Consider the following 12,344-nt stretch of genomic DNA (forward strand, 5'->3'; position numbering starts at 1 on the left):
TATAGTTAAATTACACTTTTTTCTTTTTTTTTTTGTCTTGTTTTGTAATATTTCTGTTTTCTTGTTTATTTTAAGAAGCTACATGACATTACATGTTGGAGTTAAAAGAGTATTGGTCATTTGAGCAGCTTATAACTCTAGCAACCTTAGCAACACCACTGATAAGCTCAGGATCAGCATCCTTCATAGCTCAACCTACAAAAACAAGGAAAGTTCAGCATCCCCCCGCTTCTTTCATAATGTAGCATCTGTTGTTTTTAATAACGTGAATGAGGTCAATGAATGTTTGACCATCCCCCAATGAATCACTCAACTATGAAATAAACGCAATGACTCTAATCCAAATCACAGACAGCATTTTCACACCAAAAGATTAGTTTGCTATCAAAGGTTCCTTATTTTGGCCACATTCAATGCGACATCATGTTTGTTTTGTGAAGAAAGTGATCCCAGAATGCTTGGTGACAAGCTTGGTGAAAAACATCCATCTAAAATGTTAGATGAATTACAAGAAATGTTGATAAATGTTTTGTGTGCTAAGTAATTTATGCTTATTACAGCTTAACAGCATGCTAATGTCAAATTTTAATGAGTAATTTTTTGTTGTTATTATTTTTATTCATGTTGTGTGTTCGCTAAAACACTTAATCACACAGGGGCACTTTGGTAGCCAAAAGGCTCAACTAAGGGCCACAAAAAGCCATGTGTGCATGTGACATCTCACCTAGGCTGATTAAACACCTGCACAACACAGTTTTCCTGCAGAATGAGTACAAGAAGCAAATACTTATCAGATCCTCATATCTGGCTATCATTTCAATGCGTGATAAAGATCAGAGGATAGAACATGCTGTGTCGCTATCATCGTTACAGCCTCCGGCCTTTGGACAGTAAATGATTGACGCAGAGATCAATAGAGGCTAGGAAAAGGCAACATGACACTGTAGCTTGAAGCACCTTTAATGAGACGGACAGAGTGTCCCAGACAGGTACAATGTACAGATCGCCACTCTTAATACTGTTTAATTTTTAAGTAACAGTTGACAGAAATTTGCCGTGCTAGGAGTGACACTGCTTTTCACAGTTCTGTGGATGAACTAGTGATAACCTAGCAGATGCCATCCAGATGAGCTGTCATTCAAAGATGTTTCTGATCAAAACATGATATCTAAAATTGTTAAAAGAATGGTTAAAGTTATAACCAAAACTCAATTTACTTGGAGAAGATCATGAATTTGAGCAAGAACAATGTTCACCAAAATCACTCGTTCCGCCCAATAATGGAATGATTTTAAACTTTGACAAACCACCTGAAAAATTATCTGAAAAACCTTGATTAATGAGGTCCTTGATTATGATTTCACTTTTTTAACTTTAGTCAGTGTGTGATGAGCATAAAAAACATCTGCAAAGTTATGACGCTCAAAGTTCAACGCAAAGGGAGATATTTTCTTTTACAGAAATTGCTTTTTAAGGACTACAAAAAATGGCTGGTAGGGACAACAACGAGCTTTTTCCCAGGTTGGTGACATCACAAACCCAAACGTTTTTTCATAAACTCTGCCCCCGGGAACACGCAACAAAGGAGGTGAGGCCATGTTGGGCTGCTTTAGAGAAGATGAAGAGTTGTTGTAGTTTAGTGTTGTTGCCACGTGGTAATTTTACACCGGACTGCTTCACAAACGAGGGTCAATTTAACGCTGACACATGCTAGTTCATGAGATGAATCAACTCCACAGCAACTATATCAATTTATCCACTAACCATTCAGAAACTTCCAGTTGCATTCCAAAACTTCCTGAGTCTCTCCATCAGTGTCCGACTCCAGTTTGAACAATGCAAGGTTGAACACTGTTACTGACAATCTTTGTTTTGGCTGTGTGAGATTCTCCAGCTTTGATGTTATTGAGCAACTGAAGCAGGAGCTGTTAAAGCTCTGCCCTCTTCTGGAAAAGGGGGCCGGGAGCAGCAGCTCATTTGCATTTAAAGGGACAGATACAAAAATGCTGTGTTTTTGCTCACACCCAAATAGTGCAAATTTGGCACGCTATAACAAACGATCTGTGGGTTATTTTGAGCTGAAACTTCACAGACACATTCTGGGGACACCAGAGACTATATTACATCTTGTGAAAAGGGGCATAATAGGTCCTTGTCCTTGTTATTTTTTAATTATACATTTAAGTTCTGAGTAATATTAATTAACAACATGTATTTACCATAGGTTTAAGAATTGGGTTTGGTTTAGGGTTAGTTGCATGTAATTGTGAATACTTTACTGTTATTACTACTGTAAGTACATTTAACAAGGACACTTTAAAACAAAGTGTTACCACCACCTTTATACAATTAGCAGGCATTAAATCATCAGATGATATTTAAAAGTATTTATAATTATTCAAGATAATGAGAATACCTGCAGTATTCATTTGTTTGTTTTGGTCAGAAAAAGGTGATATTTAAATGATTTTATGGCTTCAGAACAGTTTTATATAACTGTTATTTATTTAAATATTTTATAAAATATTTTTTTCCCAACAGCTTAATCTTAAATAAATAATCAAATACATCTATGTCAATATTTTAATAATAATTTATACCTATAGCACAGCCTCATACATTTCTAAAAGAGACAAATAAATGTATACACATATAAGTTTCTGCATACAGTAGGTTGCCTGTCTCATTTTATTTTAAGAAATACAGAATTGCTCAAAATTAGTTTGCACTTTTTGTAGAATGACCCAATGATGTCTTACTACACATTCACAAGAATACTGCAAAGTCTACTCAGAAAATGTCCTACTATGTCCTCAAGCTTTTACAGTTTGACCACTAAGAACATATTCCCACGCTGCCTCTATGCCCACATGACTTCTGTTCTCTCTTAAGTCTCCAGCTTCTTGACCCCACAAGTCCAAACTGGAGATCTTTAAGATTGTTCTTCTCGCAGAAATACAACAGGAATGTCGGTCAGGATAAGGGCCCACCCAGCGTTTCATAAAATGAGCTGATAAGACCACCAGCCTGTCTGGATGATAAAGTCCTAAGATCTCAGGGACGGGCCGAGTTCATATTGTTCCAGCTCATTTTCAGTCCTTCTGGTTCTTTCCTGAAGTCCTATAATTAAACACCCTTTAAATAGAGGAGAGCCACATATACACGCTGCTACATGCTGCCTTACCACTAGTAACCTAACGAACTGGAAATGACATAGGAAAAGCTAACAAAACAATTATTAATTATGTTTTAAAACATCTCATTTCAAAGGTCATGATCTGACAGTGTATACTTTTTGTTAGTGTCTATAAGTGTTAGTACTTATCTTTGAGGAAAGGGTGAGACAGGACATGTCTGTGATGTCAGAAGCAGCACAGGAACAGGATACAGCTCAGCACTTTAATTGGTAGAAATTCTTAGAATTGTAACAGGAAAAAGCGCTCTTGCTCTCCGCATATCACACAACATTCAGTAGATGTTCTGTAGCTGTAAGCTCTGCAGTCTTACACAAGATTTATGCTGAATTTTATTCAATCTAGCATAATCAGTCTTACATTATGTGATGTATTTCAACTATTGCATGTATATTTCTTGTTTACTGTTGAACTACAAGAAGGCAGACTAGAATGAAGACTTCAGATGCAAAAGCCTCTAAGTGCCATCTGAAATTTTCTTCAAAAATGAGCATTTTTATCAAGCTTGTATTTTTAGGTTCAGTAAATTCACTTTAATGGCAATGAAAAGGACCTATTAATTGGCATTAAAGTGAAATAACTGAACATAAACATAAAACCTTGATAAAAATGCTCATTTTAGAAGAAAATTTCAGATGACACTTAGAGGCTTTTGCATCTGAAGTCTTCAATTGTACATTAAATGAGGAAAAATGTGATTGGTACCTGCTTGTGCAACTGATCCCCTATGATGGTTCTATAATGTAAATCTCTGAGATATTTTTATGTTTCATTTTATCCACCAGGGGAAAATAGCAAATCTTATTACTTTAAAAAGTAATAGCACACCATTCCTCAACAAGTCACACTAAAGCATGAGCAATAGCAATAGTGTATGTTGCCCCACATTCACTTCGCCCCTGAAGCACCAGCTTTCCTGCACCTGGAAACACCTGCACTTTATCACTCTTTATCACTCAATAAAGGCCCCTCCAGGGTAATTTCACCACACATTGAATCTGGCTCTCTTTTCTCCCACCACAACTGGTGGAGTATGCGGGCAATCGAGGACAGATTCTGACCCAAACTTTTTTTATCTTTCTCTCTCTTTCTGCTCTCTCTCATCGTCCTACATATTCAGCTCTCTCTCTGACATGGAGGTCAGCTTGCGCCGACTGGTCAATGTCTCACTCCGCCAGCAGAGGTTTTCAGAGGAGTTAGCTGCACGTCAGGAAAGGTCGGAGAATGCGTTTGAACAGCTCTGCCTAGAAGCCGCCATGCGAGCTCCACTCCCCAGTACCCGAGCCACAGCTAGCCAACTGCTCACCAGATTGACAGATCTTGATGATGTAAAGGCCTTCACACATTTGAAGTCATGGCTGAGCAGGAGGGATGAGACGAGACGAAGTGGGCTGGCATTATTGCGCCCTTTCTAACTGGGGAAGTGCAGTGTGACTATTGCTTTCACCTGTGTGTGCTTGACAACCTTTCTTCGAGTAGGCATATGACCCTTGTGCCCCGGTTACAGACGGCCCAACTCTCCAGGTTTGCCCTGTCATGAATGGTTTGCCTACTGGCCTAGAGGTGCCCTCTAGCGGTCGTTGGTCACTCGGGACCCTCTGGGGAAATCCTCTTGCTCTCTTTTTGATGTCCCATGCTTGAGCCACCTCCGCTAATTCTACCGCTTGCACCAACTCACTGATTTGGCATCCCCACAGCCTTCCGGTGTACTTGGGGAAGAGATCGAAGCAGCTTGACTACCACCACTTTTCTCAGAGACTTGTAATGCATTGGGTTGGCCAGTAAGAAGCCATAGATGGTCTAAGCATCCCCACATCGAACTCTGATTGAGCATGTACAGGAGATGAAGGAGAGGATAGACAAAGTGATGCTATTAAGACGTGTTTTCAGAGACCCTGGGCCAGACCCACATTCTATGCCATGAGATTTGCACTCCACCTGGAACCATCATTAGGCAGTGGTCCTACCAGGTACAAGAAGCTCACTGACGGGCTATAGAGGAGGAGGTGCAACGGATGCTTCTTTTGGGGGTAACTGAGGAATCTCGAAGTCCGTGGTCCAGCCCTATAGTTATGGTGCCCAAGAAAGATGGGACTCACTGGACGAGAAAGCTGGACGAGGTGTCCTAAATCGATCGCTACCCCATGCCCCGAGTGGATGAGTTGGCCGAACACCTCGGCAGCGCCCGCCACATCTCAACACTCGACCTTACTAAGGGTTATTGGTAAGTGCCGTTGTCTAAGAACGCCAGAGAAAAGACCCCTGGGGGGAACTCACATTATCAGGTTCTACACTTCGGTCTACATGGGGCGGCAGCAATGTTCCAAGGGCTCGTGGATATTGTACTACAGCCGCACCAAGCTAATGCTGCAGCCTACATCGACGATGTGGTAATTCACTCGGAACATTGAGGCATTACAAACCACCTACTGCTAAGACCCATGTACGTGCTTTCCACAACTCAAGGCGGCACTCACCACTTCACCAGTTCTGTATGCCCCAGACTACAGCTGCCCCTTTATCTAGTCTGTGTTTCGGGGGTGAGTGTGGCAAGCTCCCCGAGCACTTGTCAGCATTGTCATGGTAATGGAGTGGATCCAATTGCCAGGAGGCGGAGTCAGGGAATGAGAGCCATCAGTAGAAGAAGATATAAGCACAGCAGAAAGAAGCTTAGGGGAGACTAGATCTCCCAAGACCAGACTAACGTTTTCTCTGGTTCTTTTCTCCTGTAGGCTCCAGTGATTGCTAAGGAATCCAGGCTGCAGTTCATAAGCAAGTTGCCACACATTCATTTCTGCACTGAAACAACAGCTTTCCTACACCTGGGAACACCTGCACTAATTTCAATCTTTGTCACTCAATAAAGGCCCCTCAGGGGTAATTTCTGTCCCTCTTTTCCCCTGCCACACTATTTTAAAACTGAAGCATTGCTTGAATAGAGCCCTGCAAGGGATGATGTATTTTTGTAGGCCAAAACCTGGAAACAAGTTAAAATTTTAGCTTTTCTGGTTCCATTGTCCTGAAGAGATTTTTTTTTATTATTATTTATTTATTTTTTTAACGTTTTTTGGTTAAATGCCTAAAATAAGGTGAACACAAGCTCAAGATATCATGTTTTATTCTATGACATTAAATCAGTAAATACCTCTTGTGATTTTTTTAAAGTTCTTGAAAAAGACAGTTGCTAACAAGACTACAGAGGTTTTCGGGGACATTAAACATCATCACGCCGAACAGGAAATCTCATCTACTCACTATTCAGCTTTCACAGCCTCGTTGTGTTTATAATCATGCTGTAGCAAACTATTCTAACTCAAACTTTCAGGGATAATGTTTTTTAAATAAAGACCGAAAGAGTTGTTGGAAGATTAGTGATGGAGATGTTTAATAATGTGACTGTGGTGTAATTTTTTTATAGCCTATGTTTAGCTTTTTAATTCTGGCTATTGAATTTAGGCTTTAAAATTAATTTGTGAAGATTATAATTATGAATAAAACATGTAAGAATCGTAAACTTTTGTTAGTCACAGAGCTTATTTTCTGCATTAATCCATAAGCCAGTGAAAAAATCATATACGTTTTTTGTCTAGTGAACCACGGTGATGCTAATTTCTGCGTTGGCTTACAAAAATACTTAATCACTGCAGCTCTATTCAGGTTCAGTTTCTGTAAAACAGTAATATCCGCCTTTTTATTTGATTGGCTATCTCAATCATTTTGACATTGTTGATCGCTGTTAGAACATGACTATGTGCATAATGGAGTGCAGTTGGGGGATGATCTGAGCTGCTAGCCACATTTATTGTACAGCTCCATACTCTTGATATCAACAGACTCATTTATGTCTATTTTTATATTTCCTAAGTAATTTTCACAAGCACCCTTTTTCTCTGGATGAAATGAGAGTTGGATTGATTACCAAAATAGAACCAGAATGCTGGGAAACAAACGCAATTCATACCACTTTCTCTTTGTGTTTTATACAGCACACAGAAACTAGCATGTTCTCAGGACCGACATGTCTTTGCAAAACCAGTTACTTAAAATACAATCAAAAGACAACACACAAAGAGAACTCAAAGAGAACTTTGATGCAGGTATCTAGAGAATGACTTCAAAGAGAAAACTGATGTTATGATTTTAAGCATAATGTGAAAAGATACAACTAAATAAAAATGAATGCTATGATGAGAGAATACATATCTTGGAATCATAAGGTTCTATCTGCAGTCCAAGTAGTTTTGAGATATAGCGCGTCAAAGTTTTTGCATTCCTTTCGACTGTGTAGATAGAAAACTGTGTAGATCCAAAATGCACACAACATTAAAAAATAAGAATAACTGTCAGACAGAACCTTATGATTCCAAGGGGACAATATATATATTATTATTTTTTATATTTTTACTAGACACTATTTTTACTATTTCATTTATGTAAGTGAGGATAGCAAAATAAAGTAAACTGTGACATATTATACCCAAAAATTCTTCATATAGTGGACTTCAAGTAAAATTTATAATAATTATGAACCAAAAATTATTCAGACACTTTGACCTGACCATGTTTTGCTTAAGTGTTATATGACATCATTTAGATATTTTTTTTCTGACACAGTTTAACTCTGAGATCTTGTTATATTTTATTACTATTTTTTAAACTATAGTAAATAAACTTTATTAATGAATGAAATGTTCAAAGTGTCTCAATAAATTTTGGTATATATATATATATATATTCTTATCCCTCCACCTTCCCCAGCACCACCTGCCTAGATCTGCTTAGGGGGTTCTCCATACTTTCCTTGCAGCAGCTCGAATTATGCACCGTATTCATGTGCATTTTTCAGAAAAATCTTTCACTCATGCAGCAGCAGCAGCGTAGCAGATCTAGTTTGCCAAGACTAAGCCTATGTATATTCCATGCTTATAAAGAAATGCTGTTTAAATCTATTCCGAGAGTTGTCATAATTGAAAAATGTATTTTATATATATTTTTTTTTATTCTTATTTGATGACCATGCTGTCTGCAAAACACATTTTTGTTTGTTTGATGGTTTGTTTTTATTTCAGTATGCTGATTTAAATTCCAGAATTATATAGTAAATGTCTAATTGTCAACTGTTCTGTCTTGGAGCCCAGCCGAAGATCAGTGCAGTAGACAACAAAGATAAAGACCAGGATAAAGTCTAGACCAGCTGTGAATGAAGAAATGACATCCTTGTTCTAGTTCCCACATCAGATCTGTGAACGAGGGATAAGGCCTAAATCGGAAGAGCGCATGCAAAACACTGACAAATTCAGTCCATCGATGCAAACTAAAGGAGTGAGATAATGTAAATAGAGACAGTCATGTTTTAGACAGGGCTGTGTGCCATTCAGAAATGAATCGAGAATGTCTTTGCCATTCCTAACTTTGAACTGCAAATTCAGCACTATTATGGATTTGACTGACACTATGGGATTAGAACTCAACTGTGCCGGATGAAGATATCACTCTTTTCTGTAGAGCTGCTTTATTTGAACTCATTTCATAATTGTTGAACACACAACATTAGAAGTATTTACAAAAACGTGTTCAAAATGTCTCACAGTTAAACTGAAAAAAAAAAAAAATGTAATTAAAATTAACTTAACGTTGTTGAAAAATAACAGATGCAATTCAGTGAATTCCTCTTCCTGCCATTCCATTTCTGTGGGACGTAGTAATCATACTCATGAACTGAAAAAGATTAGAATAGAGAACATTTGTTTTTGTATTTCTCTTTTGTAACGTCAGCATCTGGTAAATGGAATAGCCAGAATGCACTGCTGAGTCAGATGTACTGGAAACCAACATAGTTGGGTTTAAAAAGGCTGAATGAGAAAGGAAAACATGTAATCTTGACTAACAATGGCACTGCACAATGCACTCAGTGTGTTGCTCAGTTGGCAGATTTTTTGCTCACATTTGAGCTCTCAATGTTTCTGACCATTACTGAACAGTCCTGTATGAAAAGTTTCTCCAAACCTAGACATTGGTGAGCAAATGGAGATATTTGCAAAAGTCTCCTACTTCTCAGACACACCTTCTGATGAAAAAGGACTTGAGTAATCTCATGAATCTCTTTCAGAAGTAATCTCAAGAAGATTTTCTCAAAAGTCAGAAAAAAGTCAGATATCTCAATATGAAGTCAAACATGTCTCTTCAAAAAACAGAGCTATGACATTCACATGAATTTTATAGCTCTCTAATGTGAATACATCTAAGGCAATGTTGACGCTAACTTAAAGGATTAGTTCACTTTCAAACATTTTTCCTGATAATTTACTCACCCCATGTCATCCAAGATGTCCATGTCCTTCTTTCTTCAGTCGAAAAGAAATGAAGGTTTTTGATGAAAACATTCCAGGATTATTCTCCTTATAATGGACTTCAATGGCCTTCAAATGGTGGAAGGTCAAAATTACAGTTTCAGTGCAGCTTCAAAGGGCTTTAAACGATACCAGACATCTAGCAAAACGATCGGTCATTTTCGAAAAAAATGTAAATGTATATGATTTATATCTGCCAAAACTGCACTTTCGTATTCTTCAAAAAGCTTACGCTGTATGTCCTACACCTTCCCTATTCTACTTACGGAATGATTGCAGCGCCAGTTCCATTTTTTTCCGTAAGTAGAATAGGGAAGGCGTAGGACATACGGCGTAACCTTTTTGAAGAATACGAAAGTGCAGTTTTGGCGGAACCACTTTGAAGGCAATCATTTGTTTATATAAAGCATATACATTTACATTTTTTCAAAAATGACTGATCGCTTCACTAGATAAGACCCTTATTCCTTGTCTGGTATTGTTTAAAGCCCTTTGAAGCTGCACTGAAACTGTAGTTTTGACCTTCAACCGTTTGGAGGCCATTGAAGTCCACTATAAGGAGAATAATCCTGGAATGTTTTCATCAAAAACCTTAATTTCTTTTTCGACTGAAGAAAGAACATGGACTTCTTGGATGACATGGGGGTGAGTAAATTATCGGGAAAAATGTATTTTAAAGTGAACTAATCCTTTAATTGAGAACTCCAGTAAGACGCCCAAGCAATCTGAGCAAAATGTTTTTCCACTGGGATGCTGCATTCCTTCAGACTGTCTGACATCTGCTACCAGCATTGGCTTCTCTTTCAGAACATTTCATTTATGATCACAGCTGTACACTAAATGCTTACCAGAATCTGACTCTCCCAACTTGTGTGCTGCAGAAGGGTTCAAAACATGTTTGGAAATATGATAGTCAGCAGAATGGTTTCCAGTTGCTGTTCAGTAGGAGAGATTTGTTTGAGTTTTTTTTTTTTTTTTAAGTAAGTACTTTACGAAAGTATTCAAAGGCAGCCATGAATGCTAAACCAATGTTTTGCAAGTGGGCAGTGTTGGCCTAGGCGATATGTCAGAAAGCAGGTTATGCCACATACCCGGGTAAATTTACATATAACGTCAATTTATAGTTCTAAAAACTGAGGTAACTTTCAGGGTGTGTAGGTAGCCATAGCAACTTATTCTCAAAACATAACAGGTGTGTTGGACTTGAAGCGGCACGGCGCAGACTGATCGTTGTATGACATCAAAGTACTGCGAGAGCGATAAGAGCGCAGATGGGTATGCTTTCGAATCGCTCTCAACTTTGATGTCATACACAAAACTGTCTGCACAGCAACTCTTCAACTTGAACACACCTAACCTGTTCCGGTTTTAGGGTTAGTATATCCTTATCAGAGGTATTCAGCACCCATATGTGCCCTATTTATGAGGCTTCAGGGGGTGTGACATTTTGCACAATATTGTAGTTATCTTTTAAAGCACTATTATAACATAAAGCAATGTTCATTTAATATTTTGCTACATTTTATTCTTATCTCACACATTGTGGATCTGTATTCAACAGGATTTTTTTTTTTTTTTGCAACAGGCCATATTTCGATAATAAAAAAATATGGTCCTTCTTTATATTAGGTGTTCTTAAAGGTTTAGTGTGTAAAATTTAGTGGCATCTAAAGGTGGGGTTGTGTATAGATAAAAATGGATCATTCTAAGATAATAAAAACACAATGGTTCATTGTGTAAGGACTATATACCACTGAAAACATAGTTATGTGTATTATATTGCATTTCTGTCAAAAGATCCTCCTATATATTACACACTGGACCTTTGACTACTATGTACTTAACATATAAATTAATCATTTGATACAATGCTCATATGAATGTTTTTAAATTGTACTTTGTTATTATATGCAGGTATTTTTTTTAAACATATGCAATTTATTTCTGTAATTACATCTATAATTACATTGTTGACCCTTACTTTATCCCTTAAACCTTACTCATATCCCATTTTGTTTACTAAAGATTTGTTTCAATGGTGATTTCTGGGCTATGTCCGAAATTGCATACTTTCTGAGTAGGGACTATTTTTTAAAGTAATCATTTTTTTCTGTTATAAAAAGTTCTATATAGTATGAATGTAATCCGGATATACTACATTTGTTGTGTTGTCACCGTTACATAACCTACCAGCATCAGAATACCGCCAGAAGCAGTAGGTCTTCTGGGTACTTTTCACATGCTGTTTTATAAATACGTTGAATTAGGACATACTTCTCTTTTCACATACTGTTTTTCAGAATCCAGGATGCAGCACTCTGTTGAGAACATTATTGTGTGTTTACTGTAAACATACTCTGAATTCACAACTTACTCATGGACACGTTTTCAGAACCGATAACCATGAGTAAGAAAGGGTTGGGTTAACTGAAGAAAAATGGGTTCAGGGTTAGGGTTCAGAAGGGCCCTTCATAGCCACTATGTACCCTTCATATACTCTTTAAGTGGACCTGAGAGTCCATGCACAAAAAGGAGAACTCTACAAGACAATTTATGCAAGTGGTTCTCAACTTTGTTCATGAGGACCCACTGCTCTGCACATTTTGTATGTCTCTTTTATCTGACATACTCAGTTCGGTTCATGGAGCTCTTTTAAACTGATAATCTGAATCAGGTGCAGAGCGATGGGTCCCCAGGACCAGAGTTGAGAACCACTGGTTTACACTAACGTGCTCTACAGCGCAAATAATGAGAATGCAATGCATACTCTGAAATATTAGTGCACAACTTACACAATAGA

Source organism: Chanodichthys erythropterus, chromosome 7 (genome assembly GCF_024489055.1).
Source record: "Chanodichthys erythropterus isolate Z2021 chromosome 7, ASM2448905v1, whole genome shotgun sequence".
Classification (NCBI taxonomy): Eukaryota; Metazoa; Chordata; class Actinopteri; order Cypriniformes; family Xenocyprididae; genus Chanodichthys; species Chanodichthys erythropterus.